Source organism: Pinus tabuliformis, chromosome X (assembly GCF_031772625.1).
Source record: "Pinus tabuliformis cultivar Carrire ecotype Pingquan chromosome X, CPIR1, whole genome shotgun sequence".
Taxonomy (NCBI): Eukaryota; Viridiplantae; Streptophyta; class Pinopsida; order Pinales; family Pinaceae; genus Pinus; species Pinus tabuliformis.
The window spans coordinates 987,960,326-987,981,115 of NC_142308.1; the positions used below are offsets into that span (position 1 = coordinate 987,960,326).

Consider the following 20,790-nt stretch of genomic DNA (forward strand, 5'->3'; position numbering starts at 1 on the left):
TTTATACAATCAGAGAAATGTTATGGACAGCTAAATGTATCAAAAGCAAGATGAAGAATCGTGTGCTAAGCAAGTTCTCTGATAAAAAAGTTTAACAGAGTTAAAACTGCCATTCACTGAAATTTAAATAGAAACCTAGAACAAAGACTTTTAAAAAAATCTCAAATTTAGATGATTCAGGGTTAGGTCAAAACACGCATCTTATTTAACGCACTGCAGAACTAACATTTTGGATGCAATGGAGTCATCAAAGATGGGGTCAATGATTTCTGAACATAGTTATTAATTTATGAAACAAACAAACAACGTATATTTACTATTTTCCTAGGCACTTATAATTGTATTTTATGAAACGAACAAACAACATACATTTACCATTTTCATAGGCACTTGTGTATGCCTAAAATCTTAATAACTGCCACTGCTCCTACATGACACAATTATTTGATATTGACCACTTCACATTTTAAAAAAGATGATATTCAATTAAGACATGCCATAATTTTGTCCATGACAGGAATGTCACTTAAAAATGAATAAATATTTTGTAAAATACATTCTTCAATATCAAACCATATAATCCATTGCCCACTATTCTGTGGCATCAGATCAGTTCTAGGACAGGCATGACTTCAAGTAAACCTCAGCTATCTTGGTTGAAACAGAGAACCAACTGCACCGTACAATCTTAACTATCAATCAAAGACAAAGTACAAGGTTTAGTCCCTATGCTGGAACTAGCTAGAAAGCAATATGCTTAAAGCCCCTCCCTCTCAAATATTATTATCTACAGATGATACAAATGAATTTGAGATATTCTTGGCCCTCAGATGTGTTTTTAGTTCCTCCTTATTTGCTGCTAACGAACACTAACAGGGGTTTTAGCAATTTACACCACATTGTTGTGTGTTTGATGATGATCCTGTGTTTGTTGTGAAAGGATCTATCCTCACCCAAAGCAGGGAGAATATGGACGCAAGAAGAATTGACCAAACAATAACTATTTTTGGTGTCCGGTTCTGGCGACCCATTAATCCCTTGAGGAATGGATAAAGATGAACAATCACCCATAGAGAGAAAAACAGTTTTCCAAACAATGGACCCCAAGATTGATAACCACTATTAATAGCTTGGGAAACACCTGCTACTACACCAACAAGATTTACCACAAGCAAAGTAGTTGGAGGGATGAGAAGACTGGTCCACTTAAAAACATAAATCTCAGCAAATTCACCATCTTCATTTGAAGACTTTGATGTGACAGTAAAGTTTGTGTCAATCCCCACTAGAACTTTCAGTAACCCTTGAAAGATGGCAAACATATGTGCTGATACACCTCCAATAACCCAAAATTTCTCATTCCTCCACCATTCATCGATGCCAACTATACTCCAGCATAGCTTTAGAATAACAGTTGTAAAAATGGAAATAAAATATAATATGAAGAACACACTTGCAAAGTTGCTAATCTGCAGATCAAAATAAATATAAAAATCAGGGGAAAAATGTGAAGCATTGTATGAGAACAAAATCCAAAAAAAATCTAAAAGACAGGTTGCATTAGAGGTGAGTAAAGCTTGACAAGATTAAGGTCAGTAAGGGTTGACAATCTTACCTCAGGAATGATAAACTTCCCTGTAAGAAGACAAATAGTTGGCAGGGTACAATATGCAACCAGTGGGAGGGATGTGAGAGGATAAACTATGGTATTGATGTATGCCAGCCTCTGCAATTGGTGTAGCCATACCAAATTGGACAATGCCTACTCAGTAAAATTTCAATAGAACCAAGGGCCCATCGGAGCACTTGATTCAAATGATCTGAAAGATTGATTGGTGCAGATCCCTTGAATGCAAGACGTGCAAGCATGCAATATATTGAAATCCAGCCTCAAGCATGCATTTTAAACCCAGTCAAAATATCTTCTGTGACAGAACCATAAATCCACCCAATTTGCACAAAATATGAGAACCCATTCATATTAGATCTTTGCTTCAAGAACAGTTGCTTGGTGCTTGGTTGCCTAAACAAAATGTTGCCTTATTCTGAAGAGAATTTATGCACATTCAGGAAAAATGTTTATACAACTTCACTATAGAAAAAACTAATTCAATGAACTAAAAAAAATCCACAGCATCATCAAATAGATGCAGATCCACCTCTACTCATACCTCTTTTCCCCATTCTGACTTGTCTTCATATCCACAACTGATAACATGAATGGCTTCTTTCAATAAAGAAGCAGGATTTGCAGATTGTGGAAGACCACCATTTTCCATGAGGGTAGATTGAATAAACACTGGTGATTGACCAAATCTTTTCTCTAAGCTCCTTTGGGACATGAGCAATGATTTCTCATCATCAAATCCTACAATATGCAATTTCAAAGAAGGGTGAGGGCGAACAATGTTTAAGGGTAAATGAGTTGTCAAAAAATACAAATCACTGGTTTGGACATGGACTCACCTTAAACACCCTCTTTTGTGTCTTTCAAAGTAAAGATGAGTATAGTAGATTCAGTTCGCTTGGTTCTCTTCTTATCGTCATCATACCTTTTGTTTGATTTTCTGCTCTTCTTTCTAGATCCCCAACAACATCTCAGAAAACATGTTGGTTCAAGATCCTTCTTAGTGAGAACATGATCATAACCATAGAGTGCTTGTCTATTAAAACAACACCCTATACCCACATAAAAAAACCCTTGGATACCATCAAAACCTCTTAAGGTGACCTGAAAATATTTCAAAATTAATATGCCAGGCTGAAATTATATGAAAATTGCGTAATTGCATATAAGAAACATTTTGGGTGTTGATCAATGATTACATAAAAGAACATAGTGTTACGATTAGCATATTGATCGAGTCGATTAATGCCATCAAATCTCTGAGAAAACTATACATATCAAGTTTTCTTCCCAAGAACTGGATCCATTAGAAAACACATTGCCTCGCGAATAGCTTTATTGTTGTTTATATAATGATCACAATCAAGGTTCAATAGAAAGAGGCCATTTGTGAGGACAAAGGGACACTCAGACCTAAGTGGAGAAATGGATAACAATCATTAGCATCAACATAATAATTAATGAATTTCATATGAGTAAATTAGCAGAAAAAGAGAGACGTGTACATAGCTAGGAATATACCAATGCATTCATTGCACTGGCTTTCTTGTGGTGTTGGAAACCAGGCCTCTTTTCACGGGATACATAAACTAACCGTAGCAATTCATTGCAAAAATTTTCAACTCCCCCACTGTGACCTAAGAATACTTGAAGTCGAAAGTGAAAAATTCAATAGTACTAATTTCTGTTACTTGCAACATTTTTATAAGCATGTTAACAAAAGGGAGAGAAAATTATGGTATTGATATAGACTACAAAGGAAATATAAGACTCTGGGGTAAAAGATGAGTATCTAATACCTGGATCATCCCAGGATGGTCTCAAGTGTTGTTGCCTAGCCATGGAGTTCCATCTTGCATGGTCCATCCCTCTTCTAGCACATTTTGTGCTTTGGCAACAAGAGCATTAATCCGGATCTTGTACTCTTCATATTCCCTCTGATATTGGCAAAAATATGGAAGATTTCAAGGGCAAGAAAAACCGATAAACCAATAGAAGTAGCTCTTACATTTGGATACTTTAATGTTGATCCGATATTGGAAAAGGTATTATAGACTATGTGTGAAGTTTCCTATGTTACTTAGTGCAATGGATCGATAAGATTGCAAATAACATAAACACTTAAACAATTATAAAAACACAATCAAACACATCAACACAACCAAAATTGATAAAGGAGTTCACCAGACTTCCTGGCTACATCTCCTGGTCCTTTAGCTTCCAGTGCTGACCTCTTTATTATGTCTTCAAATAGTTGTTACAGGTGTGAGCTCAAAAATAGAGTCTCAAACATGAAAATGGATCTCACCATTGTGTTTAGCTCGAATATTCGAGTTGAGACGAGTATACACTCGACTGTACTTGGTCACTTTGACCTCCAGACCCCCTGGAATGGCTCACGACACACTCTCCTGTCAAATTTTTTGTGTTATTGTGTTTATATAACACGTACAGTTACAAATTGCAATAAACGTGGAACAATACATTTATAATAGAAAAATACTATAAATGAAAGGACCGGCAGCTATAGGGTGGACCTCAACCGTCCGACATTTTCTCAGCACTGATCTCGAGAACAAACAATTTGACGGCTATCGCGTCCTGCTCATCAACTACTCCAGACAATCTGCACCGTCGATCTGTCCTGATGGATCCGACGAGTGTCGCGCGCTCTCGCGCTCCAAGTAGTAGCGTGTCTGCTAATTCTCCAAAGGCATGCGAGAAAGTGGTTTCAGTATGCTACGCGTCGACCGTTGAGTGGAATCGTGTAGATTTTTGGAAAACCATTTCCTGCCTTGAAGGCACGCGATAAACCACTTACCGCTTCTCTGCCAGAATTCAAAGGAGTTTAACTTCTTCTGCATAATCTCATTGCATTCGTTTTCTAGGATAACCTGCTTGCATGTTTCGACGCGATATGATTCGATGTCCTTTGATCGAACGATCTTCGCCCTTGTTCGCTGACCCCATTGCCTGTGGTATGAACCAATCACAAACTGCCGCATCACCTTCTGCGCTAATATCATCAAGAGCCTGTGACTCTTTCCCGGGTTGCCACATGTCTTGCTGACATAGGCATTGACTTTTTGACCTAATCTTTAATTGGCTCTAATTTTCTCATTCGAACTCAGACTTACACACTTTTTGCACCATTAGCTTCGTATTCACAAGCACTTCAACATGATTCCACTTTCACTTGTATTGGAATACTTTTGATCTAGAGGTTATGGTGAATCCATTTTGGATCACTCCTCCCCACTGGAAGCTTTTGGTCCACCAAAAGTTGGGGTTTTTTAGCTATCGAGAAAGTGATGATAAAGTTCCTTCACTTTCCAATATCTATCCATCGTGCTTTACTTGGATTTTTACCTTTGATTCCAACTCGAAGATACTCAACATTCCCCCGTCGCGAAGTTCTTATCCTTCTGTCAAGAACTGTGTCCTCCTGTAACTCATTGAGATACTCGAGAAACAGATCCTGAATGGAAGGTAGCTGACCTTGCTCTTCGGGACCTTCAATCAATGAATTTTCATACAACCTCAAGTTTTCAACATTTACGACTAAATAGATTTGTATATAAGCTGGTAGATCTAGGTGGAAAGCATTTTCATGAATTTCATCAAGTATTTTGAAAGGACCATATCGAATTGGTTTCAACTTTTTACCTTCCCCTTGCAGTCTTTCTTTGCTGATGTACAACCAGACTTGATCACCAACTTGAAAACTATGCTCAACTCGATGCTTGTCATGTTGCGCCTTATACTTTGCTTGGCTTCTTTCTAGCTCTTCCTGCACTGCTTGGTGAATTTCCGAGATTTGTTCAATGAACTTGGTTGCTTTGTCCACATCACTATGTCCATCAACTGCTATGTCTTTACCAAAGACAAAATCCAAGGGAGACTTTGGCATAAAAACAAAACAAGTCTCAAAAGGAGATATCCGAGTAGAAGAATGTTTTGCATGGTTGTAAGAATACTGCACATAACATAGATGCTCATCCCAAAGTTTGGGATGCTTGCTGCAAAATCCTCGAAGCAACTATATCACTATCCTATTGACTACTTCTGTCTGACCATCTGTTTGCAGATGAAATGTCATGCTCTTATTTAACCTTGTGTCCATTAACTCCCATAGACTTGACCAAAATTTCCCAACAATTCAAGAATCTCGATAAGACACAATAGAAGTGGGTAACCCAAAATGAACCCATACATTTTGAAAGAACAACTTTGCAGTTTGTTCAGCTGTGACCTATTTATTACATGGTATCAAAATACACATCTTACTGAACCTATCCACAACTACATACAAATAATCATGACCCTTTCTAGACTTTGGCAATCCCCCAACAAAATCCATGGAAACACTTTCCCAAGGACAAGAAGGAATTGGAAGTGGAGTATACAAGCCTAATTTTCTATTACTTGGCTTGCTTGTAGCACACATAGTACATCCTTTAATATATCTAGAAATTGTCTCATTCATTCGTGGCCAATAACAGAACCTTTGTAATTGTGCAACTGTTTTACTTACACCAAAATGACCTGATATGAGAGAAGTATGTGCTTCTCGAATTATGTTAACTCTTTCAGTTTGTGGAATGCATAACTTTCCAAAATGATATAAGAGTTTGTCCTTTATATAATAATCCAATTCTTCTACCTGCTTTCCATGACTTAAAGTTGCATATACGTCCTTAAAATTTGTGTCTTGAGCATATTGTTCAATGTAACTTTCATGAATTACTGAATTATGCTCAAGTATAGTGGATGCATTTATAATTGGTCTTGATAACATGTCTGCAACCTTATTATGTATGCCCTTCTTATATCTGATAACAAGATGAAATTGTTGTAGAAAACCCATCCACCTGTAATGTCTTGACTGTTGCAATTTAGTTTGTGAGTGTAAATATTGAAGTGGTTGACGATTTATGTGTATGACTGTTTCTTTCCCCATTATGTAATGTTTCCACTTTTTAACACTCTGAACTAATGCATACAATTCTTTATCATATGCAAGATAGTTAACTACTGTTGATGTAAATGTCTTAGAATGAAAGCATATAGGCTTCTTGTGCTGCATCAACATTGCCCCCATGGCATATTCACTTGCATTTGTCTCAATCTCAAATGTATGTTGAAGATCTGCCAGTGCTGGTACTGGCTCTGTACTGATCCTTTCTTTCAATGTGTCAAAGGCTTTCTGCTGTTTTCCTCCCCACTGAAACACCTGTTTCACCCTTGTCAAAGCATGTAAAGGAGCTTAAATCAATGAAAAGTTAGTGATAAACTTTCTCCAATATTGCGCTGCCCCTAAGAAACTTCTAACTTCTGTAGCAGTATTGGGCTTAGGCCATTTTACAATGATTTCAACCTTAGAGGGATCTATCTCAATTCACCACCCCCTACAATATAACCCAAATAATTCAAAGATGTTCTGCCAAATTCACATTTTGACAGTTTCATATAGAGATTTTCTCTTTTTAAAACATCTAAAATCTACTTTACATGTTCATCCCATGTCCTACTAAAAACAAGAATATCATCTAAATAGACTATTACAAAATCATCAATAAATGGTCTAAATACATCATTCATGACTCGCATAAACGTAGCAGAAGCATTAGTGAAGCCAAAAGACATAACCAACCATTCATAAAGTCCTTGCTTTGTATTGAAAGAAGTTTTCTATACATCCTATTCTAGAACTCTGATCTGATGGTAGCTGCTTCGCAAGTCTAATTAGAGAAGTAAACTACATCTTTTAATTGATCTAATAAATCATCAATACTAGGAAGAGGATAACGATTCTTTATTGTGATTTTATTTAGTGCTCTAAAATCAATGCACATTCTCCATGAATCGTCTTTCTTTCGCACCAACACAATAGGTGATTGCATGGTGATGTGCTTGGTCGAATAAACCCTTTATTGAGAAACTCCTGTACTTGTTTCTTTATCTCTGCATTCTCTAGAGCTGATAACCTGTACATTCCAATGTTAGGTAGTGGAGCATCTTGCTACAAATAAATTTCGTGTGCTATCTCTCGCTTGGGTGGAATCCCTTTAGGCTCTTGAAACAAAATATCATAATCAGAAACAACTTTAACTAGATCTTCTTTCTATATAGGATTACAACCTTGGAATGCATCGGATTTATCAAGATCTTTTGATTTTACAATCATTAGTAAAAATTGCTTACTTGAATTTACAATTCTTTTCATCTGTCCTGAATTTATGAGAGTGAAGTTATCTTTGAGTTTATGAGCCCTTACAATATATTCAATTCCATCCTTAGTGAGTTGATACTTATTTTCAGCTCGATAGAAGATAGCTTTTCTATCATACGACTATGGACTTCCTAATACAATTCCACATATGTCCAATGGGACTATGTCTAACTCAATCTCATCTACAAATGTTGACCCAATAGCAAAACAAAGTTTACATTGTTTTGTAACTTGTAGCTTTGTTTTATCACACACCCAACCTAATGGATATGGCTTTTTATGATTTTTTGTTTCTAGACCCAACTTCTTTACAATTGTTTCAAAAATCAAATTACCCTGTGACCCACTATTAAATAAAGTATCAATTTTAGTGCGCTTGGAAATGACTCTAATATGAAATAGCTCATTTCTTTTCCTCTCATAACTTTCATTATCAACAAAATGCGAAGAATTACTTGTAGATGCTTAAGAATCTTTACCTTTTATACCTGTACCTGTAACCATTGTTTCGTCACCTGAGTCTAATCCCAAGTCCTTTTGAATAACAACATCATTCTTTTTCTCTTAACTCCCTAACTTCTTAGGATTCAATTCTTGGTGCAAAGACCAGCAGTGTGCCTCATCGTGTCCTTACTTCTTACAATGAGTGCATGAAGGTTTATCCTTCTTCACGGTGTTTGTTTTCCTCTCCTTCCATTTTAGTTTCTTCTTGCCTTTATTCTTGCTTTCAGTAGATTTGGATGATTTCCCAAGATCTGGGGTTACATTTTTACCTCTAGCCTCTAGATGAGTTGCTTGAACTGATACATCATCTAAGCTAGTGGGATTAAACATAAGGATAGTATGATTCAAATAACTGTGAAGACCACCTATATATTTTAACAATATCTTTGGTGAGTCCAATGATATGCCTAATGTTAACGCTCTTCTACGAAATTCCTGAGTATAACTTTGAACACTTTGACCCTTCAATTGATGTAGTGTTTTCCAACTGATCATTGCTTGGTTCATATAAGCCAAAGGATAAAATTTCTTTTTAATGGCAGAAACAAATTCATTCCAAGTTGAAATGATTTTACCATGCTTTTGGAGATTTGCTTGTGTCTTGCCTTCCCACCACACAAGTGCGGTTCCTCCAAGTCGAAGGCTGGCTAGATGGATCTTCTTCCTTTTTGAATCAACTTTCTTCACCCTACAATATACATCAATTTGCCTTATCCAATTATCAAGATTTTCAATGTTAAGTTCTCCATCATAGATTGGCAAATAAAATTTTACATCTAACTTGATCAAAGAGGCTTTCTTTTTCTTCTTCTTAGAAGGACTAGTTTTATGAGAAGAAGACGATGATGATGACGATGATGGTGATGATGGAGGAGATGGTGGAGGTTTTTCTCCTTTTCCTTTATCTTCTTTATCTAGAGGGCCAAAAAGAAAAGGTTCCTCTGCTCCTTTGTCTAGTCTAGGTGATGAAGTACCTTCACATTTTCCCTTTTTAAACTCATTATACATTTCTTCCACCGTGGCACGTATCGTCATGAAACTATCCAAGAACTTGGATTCTAACCCAAGTGGAGCTTCATCTACCATCCTTCTTCGTGAAAATACCCTCCAATCTCTGGTTTCACCTCAACAAGTTCACCTTCACCTCATCCGAGCCTCAACCTAGTAAGGATTCAAATATCCACACAAACTTGTCAAACCTTAAAAACCTTAATGCTCTGATACCACTTGACCCGACATTGGAAAAGGTATTACAGACTATGTGTGAAGTTTCCTATGTTACTTAGTGCAATGGATCGATAAGATTGCAAATAACATAAACACTTAAAAAATTATAAAAACACAAGAAAACACATCAACACAACCAAAATTGATAAAGGAGTTCACCAGACTTCCTGGCTACATCTCCTGATCCTTTAGCTTCCAGTGCTAACCTCTTTATTATGTATTCAAATAGTTGTTACAGGTGTGAACTCAAAAATAGAGTCTCAAACATGAAAATGGATCTCACAACTGTTTTCAGCTCGAATCTTCGAGTCGAAACGAGTATACACTCGATCGTACTTGGTCACTCTGACCTCTAGAACCCCTGGAACGGTTCACAACACACTCTCCTATCAAATTTTTTGTGTTATGGTGTTTATATAACACGTACAATTACAAATTGCAATAAATGTGGAACAATATGTTTATAACAGAAACGGACTGTAAACGAAAGGACCCATGGGCGTGGAGTGGACCCCGACTGTCTGGCCTTTTCTTGGCGCTGATCTCGAGAACAAACAATCTGACAGCTATCGTTTCTCGCTTATCAACTATTCTAGACAATCTTCACCATCGATCTGTCCTGAGGGATCCAATGGCTATCACGTGCTCTCGCGCTCCAACTAGCACGTCTGCTAATTCTCCGCAGGCACGCAAGAAAGTGGTTTCAGGATGCTACATGTCGACCGCAGTGGAATCGCGCAAATTTTTGGAAAACCATTTCCTGCCTTGAAGGCACGCAATAAACCACTTACCACTTCCCTACCGGAACTTAAAGGAGTTTAACTTCTTATGCATAATCTCATCGTGTCCGTTTTCCAGGATAACTTGCTTGCATGTTTTGATGCGATATGCGTCAATCTCCTTTTATCGAACGATCTCTGCCCTTGTTCATTGATCCCATCGCCTATGGTGTGAACCAATTGCAAACTGCCACATCACCTTCTGTGCTGACATCATCAAGAACCTGTGACTCTTTCCCAGGGTGCCACATGTCCTACTGACATAGGCGTTGACTTTTTGACCTAATCTTTAATTGGCTCTAATTTTCTCATCCAAATTCAGATTTACACACTGTTTGCAACGTTGGCTTTGTATTCACGAGCACTTCAACATGATTCCACTTTCACCTGTGTTTGAAGACTTTTGATTTGGAGGCTATGCTGAATCCATTTTGGATCAAATGTGCACTTGCCTTCATTGATATCCATTATTTAACAAACGAAGGTTGTACTTTATCCTTAAAATAATCAATCTTCTAGGCAAAGTAGAATTCTGGAGCCCTGGGCTCGATACTATATTTTTTGCAAAATGGCACCCACTTCCTTGTGAATTCTGAAGTTTTTGGAAGTGTTTCAAAAGTCAACGTTTCTTCTCCATCATCACAAACATAGCATGTAACTTTATCGACGGGATAATCCACAACAAGGATAGACAGAACAATATTTGTTGTGACAAGAGGGGGCTCCTTTAGAGGGTCCACTGTACTGATAAAAATATCTACACTGGCCAACTGAGATGGCTCTCCTTCTCTGTAAAACCTGTGAAATTGCAAAATACGACATTCAATCTCACCCACAAGGTTCCTACAATACACATGATGGCTGCTTTAACAACCTTAAATGAGTGGCTTCTTGAATATGTTCCTGAAAGTAATATGGCCACATCTGAAGCTAAATGCTAGGGATTATTAATTTATTAATACTCCTCAAGATGTTAAACCAACCTCAAAGAAATCCTGTCAAGATATGTTTTTCGGTTAATGGGCATCCATTTAGGAAACTGGTCAAGAATCCATGACACGACAAACTAGACCTCACATATCATGGAGACTAGCAAAAGTGGGTATGCATCATTAACACGCATCGATACTCGGTATTGAAAGAAAAATCCCATGATTATGACCCGAAGAATAATCACAATCTTGTAAGGAGTAAGTTTGGTGGAAGGAAGAGGCACAACCTTATTCATGGGTTGTCGTGTGTCATCAACCCTGGCACACACACATACAAACACCAATCAATAACAGAAAATCTACTATCAAAATAAATATATTATCATAGCATCACTCCAAAAACTCGAGATTTATGAGAAAAACAATCAACAACGAATAATCATATTCTTATATTGAATCTTAAAGCAAGTATTGGTAAGAGAGATTGTTCCATTCCATGAATTGTTACAAGTAGCATACATTGGGAGGTCTTCCCCATTGGAACCGGTGCCCTCCATGTCGCCTTTTCCATCAACATATCTACCTCCACTGGTCATTTGAATCATATTTTTCTCTTGTTTAAGCTTCCATCTTCAACCTCTTTCTTTATAGTTCACATTTCCAACTCCATAAGAATTCAAGTCCTTGGAAGGGTCCACAATCCTTACTTGCACTGTAAAAATGCATCATGAAATCCATAGAAAGCATCCATATCTAATCAGTTCAAACCCCAAATGAACATAGTTTTCCAGTGAAATCCCAAGACCAGTTCAAGACTATGTTTTTATTTATTTGGTTTAATCTTCAATTCTATAATTAGCAAATCTCGATGATATTACATAAATAATTCAAATACCTGGTTGATTGGGATCAACATAGGGGACCGAGTGAACACGCTTTCCATATCCACTACCAATGACTTGCACATGCTCAGGGGAGACATCTATGGAAAGTGTGTCATAAACTTGGTATTGAATCCATTTTCCCATTCAAAAACACATTTTAAATAATAAAAAAATACAACCTTAACCATAACCATAATTGTATAACCAAAATTAAAAATCAAAACATAAAATAATTAATCTAAAGAACATCAAAATTAGTTTTTGGAATTTCAATCATGACATAGATTATAAGATCCTACGATACTAACTAATTTGAATTTAGTCATCTGTGTGGTGTCGATACTCATGCCCAACCAGACCATTATCAACCATGCTTTGATTTATAACTAATAATGGCCCATCTGAAAAGCTAGTACCCCTATTTTTTGTTAATGGGTGTCACCATATCAATATTATTGAATGAAGTTGACACTATGAGATAAACATTCATTTATGCGTACTGGATAATCGAGTCTAAAACAATGCAAAGAAAACTAGGCTTATGGCAACAACTTTGAAAAGGTTGCCACTGGAATATTTGAAATAATTGTCAAATGGAAAATCTGTGAAAAAGACTCAAAAGTGACTCCAGCTCATCTAATAGTAATTTCAAGTGGTCAACGGCTATTTTAGTTCAACATAGAGTCCCATGCCTAAATTTATTAGGCTAAGGCTTTTGACAAGAGGAGGGTCCTTAAGAGGGTCCATTGTATTGACAAAAATATCAACACTAGCCAACTGAGATGACTCTCCTTCTCTGTCAAACCTGTGAAATTGCGAAAGAAGAAATTCAATCTCACCCACAAGGTTTCTACAATACACATGCTAGCTGCTTTAACAACCTTAAATGTGTGGCTTCTTGAATATATAATCCTAAAAGTAATATGGCCACATCTGAAGCTAAATGCCAGGGATTATTAATTTATTAATACTCCTCAAGATGGAAAACTAACCTCAAAGAAAGCCTGCCAAGATATGTTTCTCGGTTAATGGGCATCCATTTAGGAAATTGGTCAAGAATCCATGACATGGCAAACTAGACCTCACATATCACGGAGACCAGCCTAAGTGGGTATGCATCATTAAAAGGTGACGATACTCGGTATTGAAAGAAAACTCCCACGATTATGAGCCAAAGAATAATCAAAATCCTGTAAGGAGTAAGTTTGGTGGAAGGAAGAGGCACACACTTATTCAGAGGTTGTCATGTGTCATCAACCCTGACACACACACATACAGAAACGAATCAATAAAATAAAATTACTATCAAAATAAATTTAGTATCATAACATCACTCCAAAAACTCAAGATTTACAAGAAAAGAATTCGACAAGGAAGAACCATATTCTTATATTGAATCTTAAAGCAAGTATTAGTAGGAGAGATTGTTCCATTCCATGAATTGTTACAAGTAGCATACATTGGGAAGTCTTCCCCATTGGAACCGGTGCCTTCCATGTCCCCTTCGCCATCAGCGTATCTACCCCCACTGGTCATTTGAAGCATATTTTTCTCTTGTTTAAGCTTCCAGCTTTCAACTCTTTCTTTCCAGTCCATATTCCCAACTCCATAAGAATTCAAGTCCTTGGAAGGGTCCACAATCCTTACTTGCACTGTAAAAATGCATCATGAAATCCACAGAAAGAATCCATATATAATCAGTTCAAAACCCAAATGAACATAGTTGTCCAGTGAAATCCCGAGGTCAGTTCAAGGCTATGTTGTTATTTATTTGGTTTAATCTTCAATCTTATAATTAACAAATATAGTTGATATTACATAAATAATTCAAATACCTGGTTGATTAGGATCAGCATGGGGACCGAGTGAACACACTTTCCATCTCCACTACCAGTGACTTGCACATGCTTAGGGGAGACATCTTGAAACTCCCCAGATGGAAAGTGTGTCATAAACTCAGTATTGAATCCATTTGCCCATTCAAAAACACATTTTAAATAATAAAAAATTACAACCTTAACCATAACCATAATCGTATAACCAAAATTAAAAATCAAAACATAAAATAATTAATCTAAAGCACATAAAAATCAGTTTTTGGAATTTCGGTCATGACATAGCCTATAAGATCCTATGATACTAACGAATTTGAATTTAGTCATCTATGTAGTGTCGATACTCATGCCCAATCAGACCATTATCGACCATGCTTTGATTTATAACTAATAATGGCCCATCTGAAAAGCTAGTACCCCTATTTTTTATTAATGGGTGTCACCATATCAATATTATTGAAAGAAGTCGACACTATGAGATAAACATTCATTTATTCTTGTTAGATAATCGAGTCTAAAATAATGCAAAGAAAACTAGGCTTATGGCAACAATTTTGAAAAGGCTACCACTCGCAGATTTGAAATAATTGTCAAATGGCAAATTTGTGAAAAAGACTCAGAAGTGACTCCACCTCATCTAATAGTAATTTCAAGTGGTCAATGGCTATTTTAGTTCAACATAGAGTCCCATGCCTAAATTTATTAGGCTAAGGCTTTTGGCAAAGCAAAAAAAAAACTAAGATGCATTGAAAATGATTTAATGGGATGAGATTAAGTCAAGTGAGTTGAGTTGAAAGGTCAAATAACATAGAAAATAAAATTGAGCTATAAACAAATTCAAGCAATCCATGCTTGAAATTTTTTTCAAAGTTGTGTTGCTACTGCAAAGATCTATGCAAAGAATGAAGCAAAACTATTTAAAACAAACATTAAAAAGGACGATTACTTTATAACCATTTTCCTTATTGAGTGAACCATAAAAACCAAAGTGAAAATATTGCCATATATCTCTGTCACAAATATTACATAATCAACTTCATACGAAAGTAAACTTTAAATAAAATATAGAAAACCTAATACCAAATGGTTACTAGTCTAACCACAAACTTCTAGCAATCACCATAAGGGCATTTGAAGTTTGAACATAATTGCTTGCTATCCACAATATTAATCACAAGATGTAGCTAAATTGCGATAAAGGCCAAGGAAGCAAGAGCATGCGTAGATTTCACTGAGCAACGATTTAACACAACAATTTAAATGACTATTAATATACAAGCATTTTCCTTAATGAGTCAACCATGGAAGCCAAAGCCAGAACATTGCAATAGATCTTTGTCACAAATGACTTGAACATGCTCGGGGGAGACATCTTGAAACTCCCCAGAAACCTGCCAAAAGGCATTACAATTACAATTACAATTAAATCCATACAAGCTAAATTGATTGTAAATAGTAGCCCATACAGTCACATTTCAGGTCCCAATTCCAACCACAAATGCAACTAAAGGAGAATGACAATGCAGTTTTCTTAGAAGTTATTAGACACTATACCGGTTGACCATTTGTGAGAAGAGGAATTGGAGTCTGAGGATCCTGTCTCGAAGAGGTAACCGAATTGATCTCCTCCCCTTGCCCATGCATCTGCCACTGCATCATCGCTTCTGCCCTTTGTTTCTTGTCATCTCTTCCACCACGAGTGTAATTGAACTCATTCTCCAAATCATCAACATCGTCTTCTTCCTCGTCACCTTCCACTCTTGGACTCCCTGTGGAAAAACACCCAATATCAAATACAGCTATCAGTTACTACCCAGACGCTGCTAAGCAGACAACCAACTGGACTAAAATGCCCATAATCCAGATCTGCAAAAATGCCACCATCATTTGTGTAGTATATCCTTTGTGCAATGTGGGGCTTCCATGACTTGCTAAACACCAAAATAACAAAAATATATATGTTGACCTTTGTGTCTCTTGTATTTGGTCTTACATTTAGGACAAGAGTGGTTTCCATCCTTACACTCATATTCGTAGCAAGGCCTACAAACTGGGAATCCACATTCATTCCACGCTAAAAAGAGCTCCCCATCTGTTGTCACGCCAACATTGTCTCCACAAATCTAGCATACTTGGCTGCTTGAGTGCTTCAGAGGCTTCACCTTCACACCAATAAACACCTAGTCTCAATTACACAAACCAAACAAACAAAAGTTGAAAAATCAAATCTACAACTTGGGCCACTCTTCTCTGTGCTGCTCTGCTGAATCAGAGAGACCATTGATAGCCTAATATAGGATCATGTTAGGGTTTTGACCTAGTCAACCATTCATCAGTCTTTAAGTCATGGGATCTGAGTCTGTAAATCCTATAAGCTTGCATCGTATTAGCATTATTATTGAATACCAAAAGAGAAGGTCGATTGAGTTGTCTTGTGTGCTCATGATAATTGTTCCATTCTGATTAAATTGCACTGTCAGCTTATTGTGTTTATTTTTATTCTGTTTTAAGTCTCAGCTCAGTTCAACTTGGACTTTTGGGAACCCAACCGCCATAATTTTGCTAAGGTATTATCGGACCAAAAATCAATGCAATGTCATTTCTCAATTGCACTCCCAAGCCCAATCCCTATCAGGGGTTCTCTAGAACAAGTTATAATGTAGGACTGTTTTCAACCGAAAATATGAAGTGGGTACTCTGATAAAACTAAAATGAAATGTCCCAAGTTAATATATTTTCATATCCAGGTCCAAAATTTGCCATCCAGCATTACCTCTGGTTAATACCCAACCTAAAAACTGGAAACTGAGGCCAGATATGTTCCAAAATAGTGGAAGAACAACCTCAAACTCTATAGAAGCAACAGAGGGCTTAATTCTCTTCTGCTAAGCTTCCCATTGCTCACATCCTTACAAGTAAAATAAATCATAGGAATCCCACATCTATTAACAATCTAAGCTTAATTCCTTATGCAAATCCAAAAGGGTACAAGCCCAAATGCCGGATCCAAAAGAGAAAAAAGATAAATTCTAGCAAATTAAGCAAACTGCAACTGAATAAACTTACACAATTCTTCGTTTTATGGCGAATCAAAACCACCTCATTCCTCTTGTGAGAACCTGCAATCATACCAGCACTGGCCTCCATTGTGTGACTCTTGGGTTAATCTCCTGATCTGAATGCTTTTGTTTTATGCAATCTCAGGCAATGTTTCAAAAAAATTTGCAGTGGTGGGCAGAACCCATATCCACATTGTGCTCAACACCCCCACTCTACACCAAACTGTGCATAACTCTGAGACCCCTTCTATTCCCAATACCACTTCATAAAATGAACCAAAAATATGTCTGACGCTTCTCGTGAATTAGAAAAACAATTAAAAAACCCATAAAATTTAGGCTCTTCACTCATGGGTCCACAAATCCAGCTCATTAATGATTTTATATATGATTATTGAGATTAATTATAACTTTAATTTACGTGTTTTAAGAAAAAATATAGATTAATAAATTTGTTAAATTAGCATATTAAAAAAATAAAAAATATAAAAATATATGTTTTATTTTTTATTCTATTATAGTTAATATATGAAAAGTTAATTCGTTTGAATTTTATGAATTAAACCATAATTTTGATTAATATGGGATAGTTATACATAAAAAAAAAGGTCATGCTTCTTTTTTTCAATCATGCTTTTACTAAATATGTCATATTTTCAATCATGTTTTTACCAAACATGTCATATTTGTAATTGAATTTTGATTAGTATGTGATAATTATACATTTAATCTTTTTCAAAAATAAACCATACTTTAATTTTTATTTTCAATCATGTTTTTACCAAACCTTTCATATTCTCAATTATGTTTTTACCAAACATCTCATATTTGTATTTGAGATTTATTGGCAAACACATTTTTGAGTTTAGCTCATATCCCGAACTAATGTTTTATACTTGCATGTACAACCTTCTTGTAAAGTTGTGAACACCTTATCCCATTAATTTTAGGTTGTAATTTTAGTTAGCACACTCTACTTGTGTATTAAACGTTTTAAGGATATACACATTATCTTCTTCATTTTAGACCATAACGATCATTAATATGTCAAATTTACATAAAACCCTATTAATAAGTCAAAAACCCATGCTAAAATCACTTATCATAATCTCGTTTTAGGTTGCAACCCTAACCAACACATTGGCATTGAATATAAAAAATCTTTGTAAATTTATTTAAAAAAACTTAATTAATATAATTTTTTTATAAAACTTCATTATTAAAACAATTATAATAGTTTTTTTATTTTTAAGTCGCAACCCTAACCAACACATTAGAATGGCATATAAAATGTCATTATAAATTCATTAGCAAAACGGGTGGAGAAGATAACATCCCAGTGTGCCAATTACTAGGTCGTTCTACTAGGAGACAAAGAAATTTGAAATCAAGACCCATTCCTAAATAAAGTAATGTTTAACTAAGTGAGCTAGTGCCAATTGTAAGACAATATAATAAGGACTCGGCCAATTGAGTTAACCCTCAAGGTTAACCGAGTGGTTAAGACCGGACATTAACTCCCTCTCCACCTAAGTTCAATTCCTTGATGAGGTTAGAGGAATAACCAGCCCTAGGGAGTTACTCTGTTTATGGTCAGCTATGAGACGTCTCAGCTCTTGCTAAGTCATATATTCCTGGTCTATTCATCTTATAGGAAGATCGGATATACTCTTAGTGGTATAGTGGAAATTGGAAGGTTTAATCTAGGGCTAGCCTAGATCACACCAATGAGTTACCGATCCACCATGGTAAAAAATAAAATAAAAAACAAGCATCATCATTATGAATTACCCTCGATCGAGGTGAGATTCTAGAGGAGGAGCATGGTGGGATTCACACCACCACCACACAATTATTGAAGGTATAGTGAGGGTGGTGGCATGGCCACCCCCACACAAACCTTAGCACGCATAAGATGTCAAGGCAATTAAGTCACAGAGGGAGAGGGTATTCTGTGTATTTGGATTTGAATATGTTCAGACTTGTAGCAACTGGAAAACTTGTTTCCTTCGCAGGCTTTCGGTGGCATAGGCATCTCTCTAAGGAAGTTCTCAGAAATGGAAGTTTCACCCAAGCTCAGGAAGTTGAAGGTGTGATGCCTCCTCTCCTTCTCAGTCCTTCCTCGTATGTTCAGATTGGCTTCCCTATGAATTCAATGCTTTCTGTGATATATATGTTTTGTATATGGTTGGGGATGGTCAGTCCAGACACGACATTATGGACTAATGTAGAGTTTAGCCCTCCTATGAATGGATGGGATGGGGTTCACCCTCTTTCCTACATATTGGGGGTCGGGAGGCCTCTCAACGGGAAGCCCCTGACTGATTTTAGTAATCCCAACTACCTAGGAGTTTGGAAACCTTGGGATATGGATACTTCCTAGGTTTTTATAAAGGACAAGATAGAGCCTTACACTTCTAACTCTATTTCCATGAAATTTATGAGAAAGGCAATTTGTGACTTGTTTATGGGTGATATTTCTTATTCTCATGAGGAATTCATGCACCAGACATAAAAGAACCTACAAGAGAATTAGGATGGGTTCGTAATTCAAATCGATGAAGATAATTAGTATATGTTCCTTAGAGTGAGGTTTAATGGTTTTCTTTGTCGTGTTTATGTTCCTGTAGACCCTACAGGCTCCTTAATTAGACTGACTTGTGGGCTCATCCATCCTGGGAATCCTCTCGATCAATTTTTTGTTGTTCGCATTGCGAGACTTGTAAGTTGGAGCCTCGCGTTATTGGTACATTTTAATTCTCCATATAACAATAATCAATCGAAGTTCATGGCTCTCCAACCACACACCAAGGTCGCACTCATAATGCAAGTTGGGGGTGAGGTCAAGGCTGAGGCCGTGGGAGTGGGAAATCTTGTGCTAACAGAGGTCAAGGACATGGGACCAAAACTCGATTCATCTTAGCAACTTCCAGAGAATACATAACTAATACCCACCCCCGCGCCCACCACACGATTGATGAATGGGAAGCAAAGGTTGTTAACCAGGTCAACGACCAGTCTTGGAGGAGTTGGGGGACATGATTCCAGACCCGGGCCATACCCATGGTTGTTGCTCTTAGTACCAACAATCTTTATTTATATTTTGGTTGGTGAAGACCCTTCTAGTGAAGGCTTTGATAATGAGTATTACAAGCATTTCAGGTCCTACAGATGAAATTCAAGAAATTCATAAGGAATTTTAGTTAATTCAACACCAAATCCAACAACAAAATGCTTTCCTTGCATGCATAGAGAAACATATCCCCTGCTTGCCTCAAACTGAGTTGTCGGGCTCCAACGCCAAAGACCTGACACTAGTTAAATCTTTTGATGATTAGCTTGGGCATTATATGAGTATGGTTATTTTGTTGTTTCAGTATAGTTTCAGTAAAGATTAAAGAAATATTAATAATATTCGATACCGACTAATACAAAAACCAAACTCATGGAGTTATGTACTCTATGGTATGTACAAGTATTATTACACCAGAATGTCACGACTAATCACCAACGAACTTATTTTACCAAGGTCCCTTAAGATTGTGGTAAAAACTTAGCGGGAAGAATTAAAGTGGAACTTCAAAGTTTAATTTGTTTTATTGTGACTAGGTTAGGTAGGAGGCGCCATCTGAGATCCTGACAACAATATCAACGGATTTGACCAAACAACTATCTCTTTCACCAGGTTTCCCGATTGAGGCCCTAAATTTC

At 36.7% G+C, this 20,790-nt stretch overlaps 1 pseudogene; it reads right to left on the reverse strand.

The window, feature by feature from the left end:
- Positions 1-221: 221 nt before the first annotated feature.
- Positions 222-17,167, reverse strand: LOC149143039 (putative cellulose synthase A catalytic subunit 1 [UDP-forming]; annotated as a pseudogene).
- Positions 17,168-20,790: the final 3,623 nt, after the last annotated feature.